This window comes from Schistocerca nitens, chromosome 3, assembly GCF_023898315.1.
Source record: "Schistocerca nitens isolate TAMUIC-IGC-003100 chromosome 3, iqSchNite1.1, whole genome shotgun sequence".
NCBI classification, from domain to species: Eukaryota; Metazoa; Arthropoda; class Insecta; order Orthoptera; family Acrididae; genus Schistocerca; species Schistocerca nitens.
In genome coordinates this window covers 564,057,617-564,080,879 of record NC_064616.1, presented here as the reverse complement: position 1 = coordinate 564,080,879, position 23,263 = coordinate 564,057,617, and positions in this window count along the sequence as shown.

Below are 23,263 nucleotides of genomic sequence, written 5' to 3'. Positions count from 1 at the left end.
ATAGCGGAGGTCGAGAAATTTGCACCCCAGATCTCCACAGAATCGTCTGAGCCTCTGGTTTAAACCTTCCACTCGGCTCCAAACCAGAGGACCGCGATCGGTTCTGGGAACGATACTACAAATAGTTAGCTCTGATTCCACCCCGCGAGCGAGGCTTTCCGCCTTCACCAATTCCGCCAACCGCCTGTACGAACTGAGGATGACCTCTGAACCCAGACGGCAGGAGTCATTGGTGCCGACGTGAGCAACAATTTGCAAAAAAATGGCTCTGAGCACTATGGGACTTAACATCTATGGTCATCAGTCCCCTAGAACTTAGAACTACTTAAACCTAACTAACCTAAGGACAACACACAACACCCAGCCATCACGAGGCAGAGAAAATCCCCGACCCCGCCGGGAATCGAACCCGGGAACCCGGGCGTGGGAAGCGAGAACGCTACCGCACGACCACGAGATGCGGGCAACAATTTGCAGTCGGGTGCACCCAGTGCTCTCTATCGCCGCCGGTAGGGCCTCCTCCACATCTCGGATGAGACCCCCCGGCAAGCAGACAGAGTGAACACTGGCCTTCTTCCCCGACCTTTCCGCTATTTCCTTAAGGGGCTCCATCACCCGCCTAACGTTGGAGCTCCCAATAACTAATAAACCCCTCCCCCCGTGTGCCTGCTCGGACCTTGCTGAAGGAGCAGTCACATGTCCACTCACAGGCAGAGCGGGCGATGCCACACGGCCAGCCTCCACATTTACCCTCCGCCTCGTGCGCCGCGAACGCCGCTGAACCCGCAACTCCCCTTGGGGAGAGGGTGGCCCAACCGCGCCCGGTACCCGCGAAGATGCCTCGACAGCAGGGACAGTGGGTGAAGCATGTAACACCTGGGGTGTACCATGCGACGCACCAGACTCCCCACTGCCGCTACACTCCGAGGCTGTAGCCTGAAGACGGCTGACCGCGGCCATCAACACGCTCAGCTGTTCGCGAACAGTGGGCAGCTCCTCCTGCGTCCGTACACAGCAGTCACACATCCTGTCCATCCTAAGGAATCAATTTACTGAAGAGAGTTAATCAACTTTTAACTAGACTGCTAATTCTCTAAAGGCGGCTGTTTATTGACTAAACTGTGGTTGCTAGCCACTTCTTGTAGAAAACAATGAAAATAGCACTACCTGTCTCTGGACTGTATTGAAAACAAACACTAGCACTACTGGCACTATGGTTGACTAAAGGGACTCTCTCTGACTGTATTCAAAACAAACACGAAATCTATGGAACACTATTAACAGCACTCGACAATTAAAGCTTCCTAAAAGCAAAAACACACGGAAGAAGAAGTGACAAGTAAGAATGGATTCCACATAAAACAAGAAAGAAAAACTGTTAGGTTGTGCACGCTGACCAGTTATGTAGATCTACGAGGGCTATTCGGAAAGTAAGGTCCGATAAGTTGCGAAATTGGAACGATAGTGAAATAAAAAATGTTTTATTTGAAACTGTTAGCTACACCTTCCAATTACTTCTCTACATATTCGTCGCTCCGAGTGAGACATTTGTCGTAGCACTGAACCAATTTTCCAATATCCTCGTCATAGAAAGAGCCGCCTGCGCTATCTGCCAATTCTCTACGCTGATCTGCAGCTTGTTACAAGAATATTGTCTTCATATTCAGCAGTTCATGTGAGCATAGATGAAAATTAGACAGAGCCAAGTCCGGGCTGTATGGTGGCTGATCAAACACAACCCAACGAAAACGCTGCAGGGCCGTTCTCATTGTGCAGTGTACGGCGGAGAATTACGAGGGCTATTGCGAAAGAAGGTCCGATCAGTCGCAAAATGGAAACCACCGTAAAAGTGAAAAATGTTTTATTTGCAGCAGTGAGCTACGCCTTTCAGCTAGTTCTCTACATAATCGCCGCTCAGGCTTAGACAACTGTCGTAACACTGTACCAACTTTCCATTACCATCATCATAGAAGGTAGCCACCTGTGCTTTCTGCCAATTCCCTATTCTCGTCTGCTGCTCGTGGTCTGTGCCAAAAGATGACTTCACTGGCAGCGGTTCATTTAATCAGAAATGAAACTCAGGAGGAGCCAGTTACGGGCTGTTTTGTGGGTGATCAAAGACTTCTCTTGGAAAACGCTGAAGAAGCATCTTCATTGCCCCTGCACAGTGCTTCCCCTCATTTGTACCATTTAATTTTGTGACGATTGAAATGAGTTACGTATCTGTTCTGTTCTTTTCACATACTGCATGCCTTTATTTGAAGCACATAGCATCAGTTATGAAAATTATAGTTGTTTTCAACAAGGGGACTGGTTTTCATAGGCAAAAAAGAGAAAAACCAAGACATTCTCTCAGTATTACGACGGACCATATCGCATTTTGGCACTCGCATCCCTATGCACACTGATTTGCAAAAGTGGTTCAAATGGCTCTGAGCACTATGCGACTTAGCTTCTGAGGTCATCAGTCGCCTAGAACTTAGAACTAATTAAACCTAACTAACCTAAGGACATCACACACATCCATGCCCGAGGCAGGATTCGAACCTGCGACCGTAGCGGTCGCTCGGCTCCAGACTGAAGCGCCCAGAACCGCACGGCCACTCCGGCCGGCCACACTGATTTGCAAACAGCACTGAGACCGTATATTTTGACAGGTCAAAGCCATGCTGCGGTAATCTGATACCATCACCAACTGCTATTCCTCTCGATCCCGCACGAGCTAAACCTGGCATATAACAAGGGATTCAATAACGTGAAAATTTACCGCTTCTGGCGCCCCTTCGGTACGTTCTACTTTCCAAGCATCCGTATGGGCTACGGGCAGGTGATTAAACTTTATTTCGACAATCTGTGTTTCACTGAAAGTATAGTACTCTTTCGTCATGTATCCTTGTTCTTTTAACGTTACTAACTTTCTTCTGTGTCATAAACTTACAGACCTCCCTTACATATTCACTAAAGAGCCAAAGAAACTGGTACACCTGCCTAATATCGTGTAGGACCCCCGTCAGCACGCAGAAGTGCCGCAAAACGACCTGACATGGGCTCGACTAATGTCTGAAATAGTGCTGGAGGGAATTTGACACCATGAATCTTGCAGGGCTGTCCATAAATCCGTAGGAGTACCAGGCGGTTGAGATCTCTTCTGAACACCACGCTGCAAGGCATCCCAGGTATGCTCAATAATGTTCATATTTGGTGGCCAGCGGAAGTGTTTAAACTCTGAAGAGTGTCCCTGGAGCCACTCTGTAGCAATTATGGACGTGTTGTGTGTCGCATTGTCCTGCTGGAATTGCCCAAGTCCGTCGCAATGCACAACGGACATGAATGGAATCAGGTGATCAGACAGGATGCTTACGTACGTGTCACCTGTCAGAGTCGTATCTAGACGTATGGGAGATCCCACATTACTCCGACTGCACATGCCCCACACCATTACAGAGCCTCCACCAGCTTGAACAGTCCCCTGCTGACATGCAGGGTCCATGGAATCGTGAGTTTGTCTCCATACCTGTACACGTCCATCCGCTCGATACAATTTGAAACGAGACTCTTCCGACCAGGTAACATGTTTCCAGTCATCAACAGTCCAACGTCGGTGTTGACAAGCCCAGGCGAGGCGTAAAGCTTTGTGTCCTGCAGTCATCAAGGATACACGAGTGGGCCTTCGGCTCCGAAAGTCCATATCGATGATGTTTCGTTGAATGGTTCGCACGCAAGTGTTGTTAATCCATTCCCAGCATTGAAATCTGCAGCAGTTTTCGGAAGGTTTGCGCTTCTGTCACGTTGAACGATCCTCTTCAGTCTCGTTGGTCCCGTTCATGTAGGATCTTTTTCCGGCCGCAGCGATGTCAAAGATTTGATGTTTTACTGGATTTCTGATATTCACAGTACGCTCGTGAAATGATCGTACGGGAAAATTCCTACTTTATTGCTACGTCGGAGATGCTGTGTCCCATTGCTCGTGCGCCCACTAGAATATCACGTTCAAACTCACGTAAACCTTGCAAACCTGCCATCGTTACAGCAGTTACCGATCTAACAACTGCGCTAGACACCTGTTGTCTTATATAGTGTTTCCGATCGCAGCACCGTATTCTGCCTGTTTAAAAACCTGTGTATTTGACTACACATGCCTATACCAGTTTCTTTGGCGCTTCAGTGTATTATTCTCGGGACGAGAGGCCCTTCATCTCAGAGACATATTGAGGATAGGCGTGCAGACCAGTACGACGCCAATACGTTGCTCTCTCCCGGATATTTAAGGTCCGATGAGGTGAACTGCGCCGCAACTGCACTGCGGATCACGCACGATTCGTCTTGTTTACAAGCAATTTCTCGATTAAAAGAAAGCGCGTGTTCGGTTTTGTCCCTCAAACCGAGGCGTTCCTATCAATTTTCCCGGGAAGGGAACCTCGTTAGTCCATTCCTGCTTCCCACTAATTAGGTGACGAGGTATTTATAAAACGATACAAAACACATGACGCCGGCCGGAGTGGCCGAGCGGTTCTAGGCGCTTCAGTCTGGAACCGCGCGACCACTACGGTCGCAGGTTCGAATCCTGCCTCGGGCATGGATGTGTGTGATGTCCTTAGAACTACTTAAACCGAACTAACCCAAGTTCTAGGGGACTTATGACCTCAGCAGTTGAGTCCCATAGTGCTCAGAGCCATTGGAACCATTTTTGAAAACACATGACGGGCGCGATCACTGCGCTGCCCATTTTAAGGAAATACTGACCTCAAGCCATTGACATCTAACATCGCGATGGGAATAATAGAGTTTAACAATGAAGATGGGGTCATTAAAGATGAAGCAAAAGCTAGAATTGTTAATTTCTTCACCGAAAAGGATTTTAACGACAGTCGGTAAAGAAGCTAAATGTAACAGAGTAAAGTTGTCGCCGGCATCTGTGACCGAGTGGTTCTAGGCGCTTTAGTCCGGAACCTCACTGCTGCTACGGTCGTTGGTTCGAATCCTGCCTCGGGCATGGATTTGTGTGATGTCCTTAGGTTAATTAGGTTTAAGTAGTTCTAAGTCTAGGGGACTGATGACCTCAGATGTTAAGGCCCATACTGCTCAGAAGCATTTGAACTATTTCGTTTTTTAAATTGTCGTTTAGTTGCTCACATTTACCATTTAATTTTGTGATGCTCTATGCCGTTGTAAAACACACATAACATCATTTAATTAAATGATAATTGTTCCGAGGTACAAGGAAAATTAGATTGCTCACGCTCTCCTGGTCGAAGAGATTATTAGTGATGAAGCATAAGCTCATACTGCAGATGGATAGGGAAGGAAATCGGCCGTAGAATGAATTTCTTTATTTCCGCCACTCATCACAAAACCTTTGGTCTTTAGAATATCGGTTTCAGTTAGTAGTGGCGGAAACAAAAGACAATAATTCTACACTTCCTGCATTATTTCGCCACCACGTCGCAACTTGTGAAATCGACCCTGTTTCTATCAAAGGATACATTTCGGTATTTGACTTAAGCCATTTAGGAGAACCGCAGGGAGCCTGAATCTGGGTAATCTGGATGGCCGAAAGGGGATCTGAACCATCGTCTTACACAGTGCGCCACTTCGCTCCATATCGTTGTTCAATTTGGCGACTGATTAGTTGTTGCAAACATTATTTCTGGCAAGTGTATGACGTATTAGTGGCGTTTACTTCACCTGCGTGTGTGCGTGTTAAATCAAGCTGTATGTTGCAGTATATAGAATCCTATTGAAGAAGTGCTGGGTACCGAACAGCAGTTTTAGCTGTGTATCATGGCAATGTTGCATAACGTGGCTGATATTGAGTTATGCTGGCACATTTGGGTATCACAGTCAGCTTATTTACAGAATATTTATGCGAAAAATAGATAGAAAGCTGTATATAATTACATCCATGTTCTGGGAAAATGTCAAACGCTTATAAAATCATACACTATTCGACTAACAAATTTAACGCACATTTTTCCTCGACTATCTCACTATATAAATTGTCGCGAATATTAAGCATGCCGTTTCTTGTAGAGTACTATCATTTAATGGAAACCATTGAATTTATATCTTGAATCAGTGAGGAAAATTAGAAATTTGAAGTTACGCGTAAGACCTAACAATGTGTATGAAAAAAGAGATCGTGGATTGTAAGCGGATATTGTTCTGTATAACAAAAACTATTCTCTAACGTTGGCTACATGCGCTGAGCTGAATTTTGCCAGTAATTTGACAAAGAAATATAAATCCAATATTGAACAACTTCTGTATCAGCTTACACAGCACTTGGCTGGTCGAACGACCACACTTGATACCATTTATAGAGGTGCAGATTTACATTTTAGAGGCACATGTCAGTGTTCACCAGTTACAAACATTTCCGATTGCAGATTATGTAAGTGGATGTAGATGTGGAAGTAGATGTAGATGCAGAGGTAGATGTAGATGCAGAGGTAGATGTAGATCTAGAGATTTGGATTTTGGTTGTGGCGTGAAGTGGTCGACAGCGCACCATGCACAGCAACTGTCTCCACCAAAAATTCGTTGTGTTCTGTTTACAACAGTCCAAATATTTCTAAGAAAATAGTTTTCACACTCTCTTTTGGTCAGTATTCTCCAAATGCAACAAACGCATTGCCCAAAAATTTCTCAGAGGTAATTCTTCAAGTTATATGACCGTTTTCTTTGTTGCGCTATACCAATGGCGTCAGGTATTTCATCCACCTTTAATTATCGGTCGTCCGAAAACACAGTGTCTTCACCTGCACTTTCAGGTTTGGAACGTCTTTCACATGGATCATCTTCGAGAGAAGTAAGACTCGTTTGAAATCAGTCGCCCATTTCTCAGTTCTTGATAGAGGGGTGACCCTCTTTATAAACCATCACACACTTTATACGAACTTTCATTGATAATATGCGGTAGGAAACAATTATTTTTACAAGAGAACCATATTAGAGTGCATCAATTGGGCTGAAATAAACAACATATCGTTAACAACACGCGTAAGGATAATTAATCCACAGATCACACTGATCGTTGACTTAGGTTATTGTGCAACATGTATCAACGTAACAAAAATAAATTTTATTGATATCAACACCATATCTTTGCCAGGCCGAGTTAGTTTCACCTTAAGAGCTCAGTTCCCATTTTCTGTTCCCTGTTGCTCTTACAGCTGCAACGCAGACGAATTTATTATTTGCATGTTTCAGTTTTTTGTAGGTTCTGTTTCTCATCTTGTGTTGTAAGGCGCGTACCAACGAGGCTTTGCTCTTTGTGTGGCTGAGATTGGAAACCATTCAGACTAAAAGGGGGTTCCAAATATCGAGTTAAAAAACTCATCCAGACGTGCCTGTAGTACTGGAGCAACGTCTGTTAATGCGGTCCACAGATTCCATCTAGGTCTGTCTCTCCTCGCTGTACCCCTAGCTCATGTTCTGTGCTTTAACTACAAGTACAGAGACGTGTAACTCTCATTATGTGTCCCAGTTTTCTATATCATGCCACGGATCCTACTACATTTTTATAAAGGGTGTTCCGGAACTATTCGTTGAGAATAATACAGCAGGAAGAGAACATCAAATGGTTCAAGTGGCACTAAGCGCTGTGGGACTTAACATCTGAGGTCATCAGTCCCCTAGAACTCAGAACTACCTCAACCTAACTAACCTAAGGACGACATCACACATCCATGCCCAAGGCAGGATTCGAACCTGCGACCGTAGTGGTCGCGCGGTTCCAGACTGAAGCGCCTATAACCGCTCGGCCACACCGGCCGGCAAAGAACATGAAAACAAATATATTTATGTACGGCACATACGGTCCCTGAAGGTAATTTCTGTTTCTAGGGCCGATTTATATTTAAGGTAGTTTAGCACGCTAATTACAGCAGTGGAATTTGCAGGAACTGCTCGAATGCGGGAACACTGGCCTGTATACACGCAGTACATCGCCGGACCATTGATTATTGCCTTGTCCGTTCGAATATTCCTGGCATGTCCGATATGGTACCAGCAGCGACGGCAGTTTTAACAACGAAATTTTCTTTTGTTTGCACAACGATTTCATACACCAGCTGTTCCTCATTTTTCCAGAGGAAGAAATACAGACACGTGACGCCAGATAAGCTGGGCGGCCAAGCCCAATGACCACCTCTGCCGATCCATCGATACCCAATCTTGGCTCTCAGATGATTCCTCACTGCAGTGCTTAAATGGGCTGACGCCCCATCGTGCTAGAAGTACATCCATTTCCTAACGTTCAGAGGTACATGTCCCATGAAGATACCATATCTCTTTCCACTGAGGCGGAATGGAACAATGTGTGGCCTAATCAACCTATCACCGAGAATGGCAGGCCACACATGAACACCGAATCGCTATTGATGAGGACGAGGTCGGGTGCCTCGTGGATTTACGTGTGCCCAATCGTGCGATTTGGGATATTCGAAAGTCAGTACACATTCCCAGGCAGCGACACCGACACAACAGCCTACGTCAGTATTACTAACAAAATGTTCCCCGACATTACAAGCTGACTTCAGAGCCTTATCGAAATGTATTTGTTTTAATGTTCTTTAGTTCCTGTATTGTGAACGAATAGTTTCGGAAAATTGTTTCATGAGACGACTTTGGAGTTAATGAAGGGTTTCTTGTAAGGAGTAAAAAACTCACCAACAGACGGGTAACTCTTCCTTGAACTCGATTTATCTATTCCTCCATTACATCTCGTTAAGAAATTGAGACACTTGAGTAACATCCAAGAATATTTTCAACCATAATTTTCTATACGAACTACGCTACTGGCTGTTGCAGCTACAACACCAGAGAGGATAGCTAATAACAAACTTTTACTGATTGTGCTTATTCAGTATATGGGGAGAATACCTTATTAAACTTGTAGGAGTTTTGAGGGTACACTGAGTGTGAAATTAAGTGCATGAAACTGCCACCTCTGGCAACAACAATAGCACTAATCCCCTTGTGTATCGAATCGAACTGAGTTTGGATGACGGAGACGGAAGACGTCCTATGCGCTTTAGCTCCTTGCCAGGGTCCATCAATCGTAGTGGCTGGTGAGTGCTGGGGTGCCAGGTCTCTCAGCAGCAAATGATATTTTTTCAGAGGGTGGAAGATTTGGACAGCGTTCTGGCCAGGGCAATAATTGATCACCATCTGTAACGACGTAGTTCAGTGCAGCACGGGGAACTTGTTGTCACAAACATCTCGAAGATAGCGGCAACACTGGGATTATCGTGGCAGACGTCTAATGGCTGCTGTCCAAATTGCCAGCTATGTGGACCAAAGATGGTCGCGTTGTGTCGCCATTGGCATTCCATAAAGTGAGCCCGTACGAAGATGATGAGTGCAGCTTGTCAACGTTCGTTCTCTTTCGAGTCTTCACACGTATACAAGTCCATCGCGATGCTGTACACAGAATTTGGACTCCTCTGAAAGGACGACGTGTTGCCACTCTTGTTTCCAATGTTGTTGTTGGACTCCCCACTGCCCGCTCGACTGTCTGTTGCCGTGTCAAAGGAAGCTGCGAAAACAGTCCCCATGCTGAGAGATCAGACGTCGTACTTTCCATAATTCCCTCTCGGGTCCTATTGTCGTGAGGCAGTTGTGATTTTGCATGGCGTTAAATACGGCCAACCAGAACCCACAGATTCCGTGTCTGCTCGACTTTCGCGGTATTCCGACCAATGCGAACAACATTATTTTGGAAAAATAAACCGCAGTCTCGATAGGCCACTATCCTGCTACTGTCGAACTCCGACACTTTATGCTAGACGATACTGCCGTTGAAAGAAGGCATAGTGCGATCTTTTCACACACAAACAACATTCAAATGCGATTTCTGAGTAGGAAACACGCTGCGTAACTTTCCTTATACAGAAAATGCAGGTGGAGTTACTCCTATCTACGAGGGTGGTCCCTACTTTATTTCTCCACCTTATAAACTTACCCGGGACATGCGAGGGCCGGCGAGTTCGTCTGGTATGTGTTGACCAGACTCACTCCGGCTTTTGATGCACACTGCACTATCTAGCTAGCATGTTGCCAGTTAGCACGGAATTACCACTACAAAGAGTGTCCGCATGTGAGCTGCCCTCTGTCATGCATTTATTCGAAGCAAAACAACTATCAGCTGTCGACATCCATCTGGAGTTCACCTATGTCTATTGGAAAAGCTATATGATCATTCAAATGGGGATGAGACCTGCCTCCATAATTCGGCCCCTGTGACAAAACGTCAGAGTTTGGCGTGGAAGAAACATGACGAAAGTGCCTCAAAAAAGGCAGAGGTCACATGTTCGACATGGAAAGTGATGGTAACCATCTTTTGGGACTGTTAGGGGTTGTTACTCGTTAACTACCTGCCTCGCAAACACCACAACGAATGCAAGGGGGTACTGTAATGTGTTGACGAAACTGCGAGCTGCCATCAAAAGAAAAGGTCCTGGATTTTATCTCACAAGTTCTTTTCCTTCATGACAATGCCCGGCCTCATACAGCACGGATGACCCAGGCGGTCGGAAGATTCAACTGGGAAGTGTTCCCGCATCCTCCATAATGTGCCCCATGTGCAGTGTTTTGATCTACGCTAGCAACAGCCGAACTTGGTTGACGGGACGTCATTGTCCCGGTGTAGCGGAACCCCTCTCCTTCAAACGGGTTTATCTGGAAGCACGAGCGAGCTTTGGGGGAGAAGAAAGTTGACGGCAGAATATGTAACAGTTTTGCCGACGGACAGTGGAGAACGGTACGCTGGTTGTCTGAAGCGCCGCCGTTTGTTTAGTGGAGGCTACGCTCGACAGAGCGGTTAGCGGCTTGCACGGTGTGTGTGGGAGACAGTGGCTTGCAACAGCCGGCGTGCACATAACGTATCTCTGGAGTACAAATGCGTGAAGTGAAATGGAGCTGTGACGTTGATGGTACATTGCTACAAGCACTGTCGCTCAGCAAAATTATTGTCTTTTTTGCGCTACAATATTAGAAGGTGCATCCATTTTATTACTACTGATCTTCATGATTAAAATTGATGTTTTGTAATTGTGCAGCTTCAGTTTAGAGACGAGGCAGCTGCTGAGAACATATTTCATAAATAGTATTGTGAAATAAAGATGGCACTATATAAACTACTAGTTCAGGTCTACTTGTTAAAACAGTTATTACTACGCTATTATTAGGCCACGGCAGTGATGAGAGTGATAGAAACATAGTAAAAACCGTTGAAATTTACTGTAGAAAAAGATTAGGTTGCTTTATTAAATTGTGAAGTTTTTTGATTCAATTCAGAGGTTGTTGGTGCCTTTATAAGGTTTGTTTCAGAACTATTGTATTGTTTTTCAATGTTTGCTTCCAAAATTATATTTTTTTCAATGTTTCAGTGTTTATGGTAATTATGGACAAATCTGAAAAGAAATTTTTATTCAGATTTGGTCTTTAATAAAGGTTTCCATTTAAAAAATAGACAAACGTAAACCAAGACACAATCAATGGTTCCACCGTTTCTTACTGTGACCCAGCTACCTGTAACAATATTCACCAGATCTTCTCCCAAGAGATTTTCACATATTCCCCCAGTTCAAAGGTCGTTTTGGAGGTAAGCTCTTCAACACCGATGATGAAGTGACATCAACAGTGAACAGCTGGTTACGAGCACAGAACCCGACCTGATACGACACCAGTTTGGAGAAGCTTGTGTCACATTACGAAAAATGCTCCGAAAAACATGGCGGCCATGTAGAAAGATGACAGAATCATTGTGCAGTGTCAATAAAACTATTTCGAAGTGATAAATCGTGTATAACGTTATTTCGTAAGATAAGGAGACTTACTCATTGGACGCCCCTGGCAACTTTACGGTTGCGCTGAAATGCTAATCATTTGAATATACGAACCTGTATTGTTGCATGCTGTCTTCATGGTGTTGCAGTTTTAATGGCCAGCATTGTATTAGTGGCGTTCAATAAGTAATGCAACACATTTTTTTTTCTGAATGCAGGTTGCTTTCATTCAGGATTACAATACCCCATTGTTATTCCCCACTCTTTGAGCTATGAAATCTTTTCTTTCTAACATAATCTCCGTTGAATGCGACGGCGTTACGCTATCTTTCCGGGAGGGCCTGTATGCCCGCAAGGTACCACTCTACTGGTCGGAAACAACGTCGTGCTGCATCAGTAACCTCCCCACCATCCACGCACTCCTTCCTGTGGAGAGCCTCCTAACAGGGGGAAGTCGGAAGGTGCGAGATCTGGGCTGTAGCGTGGATGAGGAAGAACTGTCCAGTGAAGTTTTGTGAACTCCTCATGGATGCCCAGACTTCTGTGCGGCTTTGCCTTTTCATGGAGAAGCAGAAGTTCGTTTGCTTTTGTGTGGCGACGAACACGTTGAAGACCCACATTTCAGTCACTACTGTGTGCGACCGGAAGATCGGACAGGTTTGCACGACCCTTTTGCGATGGATACAGACGCCTCTCAATGGTTCACCCTGATTTTGGTCACTGCCAGATCTCTCTGCAAGCGCCTATGAATATCTAATACGCTCTAATTTTCCGCCAAAAAATGGTTCAAATGGCTCTGAGTACTATGGGACTTAACATCTGAGGTCATCAGTCCCCTAGAACTTAGAACTACTTAAACCTAACTAACCTAAGGACATCACACACATCCATGCCCGAGGCAGGATTCGAACCTGCGACGGTAGCGGTCGCGCGGTTCCAGACTGTAGCGCCTAAAACCGCTCGGCCACTGCGGCCGGCTTCATAAAAGGACACTTAAAACTTTCATCAAAGTACAGTTACTAAGAGAAGATTTATAATATTCAGCTTAAAGCTTCCTATTAGTGAAATAACAGTGTTTATAATGTCATGTGTTACGTAGTTAATATTTTTTCTCATATTACGTTGTAACTAAAGTGCTCAGACATAATCATAGTCTACTGACAGATTCATTTCTGGGTCCCCATGCTAGTAGCTGAGCCAGATTTAAATTTCATATTTACTCTCTAACATTTGTGTGCTATAATAAGCAACTGGCTACAACTACTCCATATACTATATCCAGGGACCACATGTTCCATTTGAGCTAAACGGTATAAGGAAGTGAATGCACCTCGACAACAAAAATAGTAATCAGGACAAGTGATGCAGTTACTTGAAAACTCCTTCAATAGTACTAATTCCCGACAATTAGATTGACAGACGAAACCTTTGTCCAAGTTAGTAGTGCTCCATCAGTAAACATTTAGCTATAATGATTATTAGCTCCCTACTGTAATGTACATACAGTAAGTGTTACTGAGAGCCAGTTGTTGCCTAAACGTATTAATACTCCTCCCGTATAGTTAATGTCAACTCGTACATTACTTGCTAAACTGGAGTACTGCGTAGTATGTTATCAGCAAAAGGCAGTTTCGCTATCAAGTAAAGTCAACCCCAACAGTTAACTTTCTTCATGAACCGTGATGGTACTTGGTACAACGTTGTCTAATTAGGCTGGAGACCGTTTCCTTTTACGTAATTACAGTTTACCTAATTAGTAATAGAACCGCCTTCCTCGGTGGCCGAGCGGTTCTAGTCGCTTCAGTCTGTAATCGCGCGAGTGCTACGCTCGCAGGTTCGTATCCTGCCTCGGGCATGGATGTGTGTGATGTCTTTAGATTAGTTAGGTTTAAGTAGTTCTAAGTTCTAGGGTACTGATGACCTCAGATGAAGTCCCATAGTGCTCAGAGCCATTTGAACTAACAGAATCATGGTTCGATTCCCACTGGTTCTGCTATTGCTTCATTTCAATAGAAATCTTTAGAGAAATGAAAATAGTCCGAAACCTTATCCAGCATACGCACTATTACGGTCAAAGCAAAAATCCTTTCAAATAAGTAACATTATCAGTGTGTTGCTAATGGAGTCGTAGCCGGTGGTCTTGTAAGTGACTTCAGAAAGCGTTACAAGACCAGTATCTTTTTGCGAACTAGTGTTTAAATGACCATTTGAGGATTCAAATTTTCATTTAAGATTTGCGTTACGCGTGAGACGGTAGCTAGTGCGGTAACTGGCAGAGGGGAAATGGCGAGGTCGGAACCGCGCGCGGGGCTCGCCCGCCGGCGGCAGGAAGTGCGTCTTATCGGTACCGATGCGGGCGGCACGGTTGCCCAATTTGAAGTGTCCCGTGACTCATATTTACGGAGGCGCGGGTGTAGAGTTACCGCAGGCGGATGCGCTATCCCGCGGCGATCTGGGCCCGGCGGGCGCACTGTCCATCTCCGGCGACAGCTCTGGGAAGCCGGCGCGCCGCACCGAGCCAGTAGCCGCCGCCCCCGCCCCCGCCCCCGCCGCCCGCGCCACTGCTTTTTGTCAGTCACGCTCCGCCAGCGCCACCGCCCGCTCCCACCCCCACTGCTCCTTCTCCTCTCCTCACCGTCTTGCTCAGAGCTTCGCTATTCTTGGTGTGCTCGTATGACTCCGGTTCCCATCAACCACCGTTAGCGTGAGAGCATCATTTTGTTTAATACCTAGTCTCACGTGGTTTGTTCGCGGTCTCCCGTGCTGCTCCTGACCAATGTTAAATCACCTCTTGAGGTACAATTAACCGGCCAAAATGTGAGGGACGTTCAATATGTAATGCAAGACTTTTTTCTCGGCAAATTTCGGTTGAAAAAATGCGGAATTTGTTGTGGGACATGGGGATGCATTCCCGATTCAGGCCATATAGTTTCATTAAGTTCCGGTAAGTGCTGGCACTATAAGTACTCTTCAAAATCTCGTATGTAATGGAGTTGCGTTCCAAGCACAGTGACGTCATTGAGTTTCTTTTGGCGGAAAATCAGCCGGCCGGAGTGGCCGAGCGGTTCTAGTCGCGTTTGAGTAGTTCTAAGTTCTAGGGGACTGATGACCTCAGCAGTTAAGTCCCATAGTACTCAGAGCCATTTTGAACCTTTTATGAAAATTACGTGGAGTATTTCAGAACTTATGCTCAGTAAATAGTTATACACTTTACAATTCTACAAAGTTTGTTAACTTTTGTTAAGGTAGATAGTTGCTTTTCAGTTCCATAAAACAGGATATTCGGAATAATCGTAGCACTTGGGATAGGGCCCTGCCTAAGCAAAGGCTGAGGATAAAATACGGGTGCTCAACACAAAGTTTGCTGGACACAAATTTATTATTGAAAAAGAAACCGCGTAACTGGTCCACGCAGTTTTACAATACTCAACTGGTAATTTGAGATGAAGGAGGTGGCAATGTCAGTCTCTTGTGCTATTCAAAAAAGGCGGCAAAGGTATCCATGGCTCTTGTTGTGTAACTAGCTCTGATAGTTCTCTCTTAGCGTCAGATTTTCGTTGTACAGAGCCAGCCAAAGTATGCCATGAATAATAATCCAAATTACGACCACAGCTGAGGCTTTATTATATAATCTTGTAGTTCTTGCCTCGTTCAGTTCACAAGATGCGAACACTTTGCCTGCTAGACACGAACTGACTCATGCCACAAAGAAGCTTTGCAGTTCGACTTCCAGATCCACCTTTCCTATTCCTGCCAAGCCAATTTCGTTGCAGAGGGGTTTTCTCCATGTTTTACATGATCACATACCTACATGCCCTATGTATGGACCAGTACCATTGTTTTAAAGTATATTATTTTTGATGGTTGGTTGGTTGTTTTGGGGAAGGAGACCAGACAGCGAGGTCATCGGTCTCATCGGATTAGGGAAGGACGGGGAAGGAAGTCGGCCGTGCCCTTTGAAAGGAACCATCCCGGTATTTGCCTGGAGAGATTTAGGTAAATCACGGAAAACCTAAATCAGGATGGCCGGACGCGGGATTGAACCGTCGTCCTCCCGAATGCGAGTCCAGTGTCTAACCACTGCGCCACCACGCTCGGTTATTATTTTTGAAATTACATCCATAGATTAATTACAATTTCATAAATTATCATAAATAATGAATAAAACATTTACGTGGATGTTACATCAAAGAGCATGGTTACATAGAAGTCACATCAAATAAAAGCAGACGAAGAGGAGGAGGAGGATCTTGGTGTTTAACGTCCCGTCGACAACGGGGTCATTAGAGACGGAGCACAAGCTCGGATTAGGGAAGGATGGGGAAGGAAGTCGGCCGTGCCCTTTGAAAGGAACCATCCCGGCATTTGCCTGGAGTGATCTAGGGAAATCACGGAAAACCTAAATCAGGATGGCCGGACGCGGGATTGAACCGTCGTCCTCCCGAATGCGAGTCCAGTGTGCCAACCACTGCGCCATCTCGCTCGGTGCAGACGAAGAAGTTAGATAAGACAATTATAGGTAATATCGATAATAGTGTTACAACTTCTCTACAAACGCACTTTTAGACGGCAAATTTTAATATCTTGTGGCACTGTTGGCCATGGAGTGTTGCAAAAGTTCAACAGCCCATACTGAAAAGACGCTTTACCCACACTCAATGGACGCGGTTTCTTTGAATTACGCGAGTCTCCTCTTCCTCCTTCCTCTTCTTCTTTTACCTCCTTCCGTTTCTCTTACTGAGCTGATATTGTTACATGGGTTTTGGCAATGTCAGAAGTAGTTGGTCTCCAGATACCCTTCTTGAGGCCACCACTCCCCCTCCCCCCACCAACGGACGGAATTTGTGTACCCCATTTGATTGCATCTAGAGTTATCTCATGTTCAAGTGGGAGAATGTGTTTCTCAATGTTTGCATAGCGTGTATCTGAGGTTGGACGTGGAGTCCAGCCCAGTATTTACCTATTTCGATGCTGGAAACCGCCTAAAAACCACGTCCATGCTGCCCGACTCAACAGAACTGTCGTTAACTGGCGAGGAGAATTCGGCTCGGGTCAGACTCGCGTCCCCGTATCCGGAAAGCGGCGCGTTTAAGCGCTTGGCTATCCGGGCTGGTTCTGTGGGTAATGTTAGTTCAAATGGCTCTGAGCACTATGGGAATTAACTTCTGAGGTCATCGTCCCCTAGAACTTAGAACTACATAAACCTAATTAACCTAAGGACATCACACACGTCCATGCCCGAGGCAGGATTCGAACCTGCGACCGTAGCGGTCGCGCGGCTCCAGACTGTAGCGCCTACAACCGCGTAATGTTAGTGTTATAGCCGTAAATGTATGAGGGTCGTCCAGAAGATAAAGAACATTTTGGCTTAACTAAATAACCACAGATGATATCAACATAAAACTTTATTTATGAAGTTGCAGTACCTTACCTACGGTATCGTACCTACCTTTCCAATGTAGTCACCTTAGCTGTCAAGACACTTATTGTGACGTGGGACCAATTTTTCAGTTCCCATGTTGTCAGTGCTTCTTTGATGTCTCCATTGTTTGGAAACCGTTTTCCACCCAAAAATTCGTTTGGTTTCGGAAACAAGTGAAAATTACTTAGTGCCACTGTAAGTAGGCTGTTTATGTTTTCTTATTGGCAACGTTACGTAGCGCTCTGTATGAAAATCACTGGCTGTGCTGTGTGCAGTCTGTGGCTAGTTTGCATTGTTGTCTGCCATTGTAGTGTTGGGCAGCGGCAGCTGGATGTTAACAGCGTGTAGCGTTGCGCAGTTGGAGGTGAGCCGCCAGCAGTGGTGGATGTGGGGAGAGAGATGGCGGAGTTTTGAAATTTTTAAAATTGGATGTCATGAACTGCTATGTATATTATGAGTTTTCAACATTATTAAGGTAAATACATAGTTTGTTCTCTATTAAAATCTTTCATTTGCTAACTATGCCTATCAGTAGTCAGTGCCTTCAGTAGTTTGAATCTTTTATTTAGCTGGCAGTAGTGGCGCTCGCTGTATTGCAGTAGCTTGAGTAGCGAAGATTTTTTGTGAGGTAAGTGATATGTGAAAGGTATAGGTTAATGTTAGTCAGGGCCATTCTTTTGTAGGGATTTTTGAAAGTCAGATTGCGTTGCGCTAACAAAATACTGTGTGTCAGTTTAAGCACAGTCATGTATAATTGTTTAAAAGGGGACGTTTCACCACATAAGGTGAACTTCTTGTGTTCTTATCCGCCTGCTTAGTTGAGTGGCAAGGTGTTTGCCTACCATACAGCGGGCTAAGGTTCAATTTCCGCCCAGATTGGAGATATTCTCTGCTCGATGACTGTTCGTTGTGTTGTTCTCATCATCCTTCATCATCATCACCGACGCGCAAGTCGCCCATGTGGCGTCACCTGAAATAGAATTTGCACCCCGGCGATCGAGCTACCCCGGATGGGGTCCCCCGGCCAACAATACCACACGATCATTTCATTACCTGCGCTGTTGCTGATTCCGTAATGAGGCTGATGCGCTCCCACTCGGATCCTCATCTCGCACACTGGTTCTTGCTTGATTAAACATAAGCCACCATTTCCTCACTGAAGAACTGCTCATTGTACCTAAACCACAAACATTTTATACTTGCAGAATGAGATTTTCACTCTGCAGCGGAGTGTGCGCTGATATGAAACTTCCTGGCAGATTAAAACTGTGTGCCCGACCGAGACTCGAACTCGGGACCGAGTTCGAGTCTCGGTCGGGCACACAGTTTTAATCTGCCAGGAAGTTTCATTTTATACTTGCCTATAAATTTTGATAGTCCGAACATTTTGTGCATTCAGAAAGCGAATAACACGACACACTTCGCATTTGGCGAGATTTTCGATGGGTGCCGCCACTTCGAAAGATTACTGAACAAACAGGTGTAATCGCTCGCCAACAAAACTTAGCTCACAGTGAGACGAGGCGTGGAGCTAACTGACACTCTTGCGATAGCGATCTTGGGGGATCGGCAGCAGACGTGGGGCTCAATCGTTCTTTACTTTCTGGACGGCCCTCGTAACATAAGGAGGTTCCTTTAGAAGATCGTACAGTCCAGAATCAGTATGCCTATCAGGCAAAATCACCGTGAGCATTGAGGAAATCATTCCACCGACGCACCACGTTGCGGATACCCGTTTGATAAAACACCATGCCCTGCTCCGTGAAGAAGTCCGTAACTGCCTGCTGCGTATTCTTGTCCGACAGGAATGGTGGATCCTTCAAGGTCTTTTTTCAGGGACCAAAGGTGTGATAATCACGCGGCGAGAGGTCAGCACTACAGGACGGGTACTCGAGTGTCTGCCACTTGAATTAGCGTAACTTCTGCGATGCGCCACTTGCGATATGGAAACGTGCGTTACCATGAAGCAACACCACCCCTTGGTGCCCTATTCCACAACTGTGATTTTGACAGGCATGCTGCCCCACACGCATTCTTCACTCTCCGATGGATGGAAAAGAGTAAGAACACATTGGTCCTGTTTGGACTCAGTTGGTAATAACGTCGCCGTAGCACATTTACCGCAAGTACGTGGTAAAGACACGAATGTCACACTGATTCCTTGTCTACACGTCTGTGCTTATATGCCTCCATAGGAGTCGCGCTACGTTGGATATACGCTGCAGCAACTCCCTCAAACGGAAACTTTTTGATCACATTTATAGTTTACTGTAGCACTCGATGACGACTGTGTTTTTAAAGTGTAGCTTCGCGTTTCTGTTGTTGTATCCGACGAGAGACATAAAGGAGACAGTGCTTCGTATTGCCTAATCATAGCATTTTTCTTTCCAACAATAAGGGATCGCCAACTTTAACGAATGTTAAAATGTGTGTGAATTCCTAATGGACCAAACTGGTTGGTTCAAATGGCTCTGAGCACTATGGGACTCAACATCTTAGGTCATAAGTCCCCTAGAACTTAGAACTACTTAAACCTAACTAACCTAAGGACATCACACACACCCATGCCCGAGGCAGGATTCGAACCTGCGACCGTAGCAGTCCCGCGGTTCCGGACTGCAGCGCCAGAACCGCTAGACCACCGCGGCCGGCACCAAACTGGTGATGTCATCGGTCCCTAGACTTTAAACACTACTTGTACTAACTTAATGTAACTTAGGCCAAGAACAACACATACATCCATGCCTGAGGGAGGACTCGAACCTCCGGTGGGAGGGGCCGCGCAATCCGTGACACGGCGCCTCAAACGCCGCGGCCACTCCGCGAGGCAACCTTAACGTTCCTGTTTGATAATCACCACCAACTGTTTCACTTGTCATTCTAATCGGACATGGCCAAATGAATTGATGATTAACCAGAAATCTAGCAGATGTGTCCTTGCCGATCACATATTGGTGGTGAAAAATTCTTCCAGTACGATAATTCGAGCCTACTACTTTCGAACCGAGCATTACTTCACTAGCAAGCGTTAATCATCTAGGCTACAGTAATCCCTTAGAAGTTCCAAACAAAAATATAAACTGGAATGAAATTTTCACTCTGCAGCGGAGTGTGCACTGATATGAAACTTCCTGGCAGATTAAAACTGTGTGCCGAACCGGGACTCGAACTCGAAACGCAGTGCTCCAGAGTTCGAGACTCGGTCCGGCACGCAGTTTTAATCTGCCAGGAAGTTTCAAAAATATAAACTCAGAGGAGTAGTGACCAAACTGCGCAAGCTTGGTTACATGATACTACTGCAGTTACTACAAAAGTACATTATAGACTTGATGTATCAGATGCGAACCAGGTTTTTCGTGTTGAATGATCAGGTTGCTACTTCATGAGAGGTAAGGCAGGAGAAGACACGTTCGTATCACTACGCAGTATGATTCCTGAGGAGCACTACCAGAGGTAAGTGTCAGTAAAAATCCAATATTTTCCCACACCCTCTTGCTGTGCTTTACACCTGTATCTTACTCCTCAGCGCTGATAGTAAGAATTACTATCCATAGGAATCATTATTCAGATTTTAGATATTGGTAAACAGGAGTTTTCGCGAAATGAAACCGGCCTCCCGCACACTGTTGGGTCCAGTAAAGGGTCGTTGTATCACTGGAGTGACCGACGTGCCTAACTTGCACGAAACGACACACATTTACACACTATGACGTTCCAGAGCCTATCATATTACATACATACTGTGAGGACTGTTTTGTAGTTTCTCTTTTGACGAAGAATCTTACTCTGTACGTGGCTCATCAGTGCTGTGGCATCAGTAAGAAATCCATGTTGTAGCCATTTCAAATCACCACAAATTTTGCCATTAATATTCGCAGGTCATGTGAAACCTCTTCACGTTTTTTGATAAGAGACACGTGTATCAAATGACCGATTTTCTCTTCAAGGCACTTATCGTTTTATTAGCGTTCAAATGTTAATCAAACGCAAAAGATGAGAGCGTATTTCTCGAACAGGAAGTGAGCGAATATTGTTAACTGTAGATATCACATGTGATTTTGGACGTCTTGGCATGTTCACACTGAGATTTCCTGACTGCGGATGATGGCATTAAATTCCACTCCAAAATACATTTCATACATGTCCTACAGGATTAAGATCCGGAGAAGCTGGAAAATTTAACTGCGAGAAACTCATTCTCCGCAGCAGTTCGACGCGGACGCGCAATATACGAGCCCATGAAGAACGCACCTTCACCAACCTGATATCTTTCAACGATGTTACTGTAACCGTAATGGATACCATTTCCCGTCCAGATGAAAGTGAATGGATAATCATTCTACAAACTGAAATGGGACTTAATTGTGTTCAGCAGGACTATATTTCTGTGCCGGCCGTTGTGGCCGAGCGGTTCTAAGCGCTTCAGTCCGGAACCGCGCTGCTGCTACGGTCGCAGGTTCGAATCCTGCCTCGGGCATGGCCGTGTGTGCTGTCCTTAGGTTAGTTAGGTTTAAGAAGTTCTAAGTCTAGGGGACTGATGACCTCAGATGTTAAGTCCCATAGTGCTCAGAACCATTTGAACCATTTTTTTATATTTCTGCATTCATTCAAGAATAAAGATACGGGTCATGCGCTGGCTTGATTTGATTAAAATGCGAGAGGCTTGGTCCCTGGGCTTTGACTTTGACATCAGGTCTCTGGTCTCATCTCATTCTTTGACGTCAAATGTAAAAGAGGCGATTCATCCGAATAGCGTAAGGCAATAATTATCAACCTCCGGACTGAGGATGGCATGGAACTCACAATTTCTGAAACTAAATAGCTGATAAATATGTTCGCTAGCAAGTGTAATACGAGTTTGACATCGAATGACATATGTGCCTTGTCAACAATTTTAAACCAAATTTTGTGGTCCACTTTCATAGGAAATGCTGAGGCAGGATTTATCTTCTTTAGTCAGCGAAGTGTACTCAAGTTTGTGCGTGTAATGTGTGGATGACTGCGATGTGTGTTTGTTCAGAGCAGTGGTGCGTTTGTTTCACTGTGGTTGATTTTAAATACTTCTTCACGACGTGGAGTCAATCTGGCTACACTGGGGTTAGAAAATAAAAAGGAAGACAACTTAAACAGTCAATAGACGAGAGCTCATTAGTAACCGGACACTAGCTCCAGTTAGATAACGATGCGAATTAACTTTGATATTGCCTGTTCAAGAGAACCATCGCGGCGCTTACCTTAAGCGTGTTACGCAAATAATGAAATGTCTCGATCTGAAGAATCGGTCTCGCATCTGAACTCCGGTCTTCCTGAACGCAAGCCCATTGAGCAACCACTGAGTCCTCTCGCTCAGTATTGTGGGGATAACCTTTCTACGTTTAGCGGAGAATGTAGGGACAATGTGACTCTAACTACATTTTTGCACGAATTCACTTATTTTAGTAATGACGATCACTTCCATTCAACAGATAACATGATAAGGCACCTAATTCAGGCCACCCCAAATACATAAGTAAATACAAGATGCGTCTGTAAAGTTCAGTGAATGATCACAGAAAATAAAGAAACCGAGAGTTACATACGAAATACCTTTACTGGACTTCACAGTAATCACCATTAGCTACAACGAACTTCTACTATCGGTTCTAGAAAAAAAAAGCACTCCGTCTTCAGGCCACGAGTGGCCTACCGGAACCATCCGACCGCCGTGTCATCCTCACAGGAGGATGCGGATAGGAGGGGCGTGGGGTCAGCACACCGCTCTCCCGGTCGGAAGATGGTATTCTTGACCGAAGCCGCAACTATTCGGTCGAGTAGCTCCTCAATTGGCATCACGAGGCTGAATGCATCCCGAAAAATGGCAACAGCGCATGGCGGCCTGGATAGTCAGCCATCCATGTGCCGACCACGCCCGACAGCGCTTAACTTCGGTGTTATCACGGGAACCGGTGTATCCACTGCGGCAAGGCCGTTGCCCATCGGTTCTAGAGCTGTTGGAAAATGTTAGCAAACAATGCTTGTGGGATCTCTCGAAGCATCGTGAACATGCGTTGTT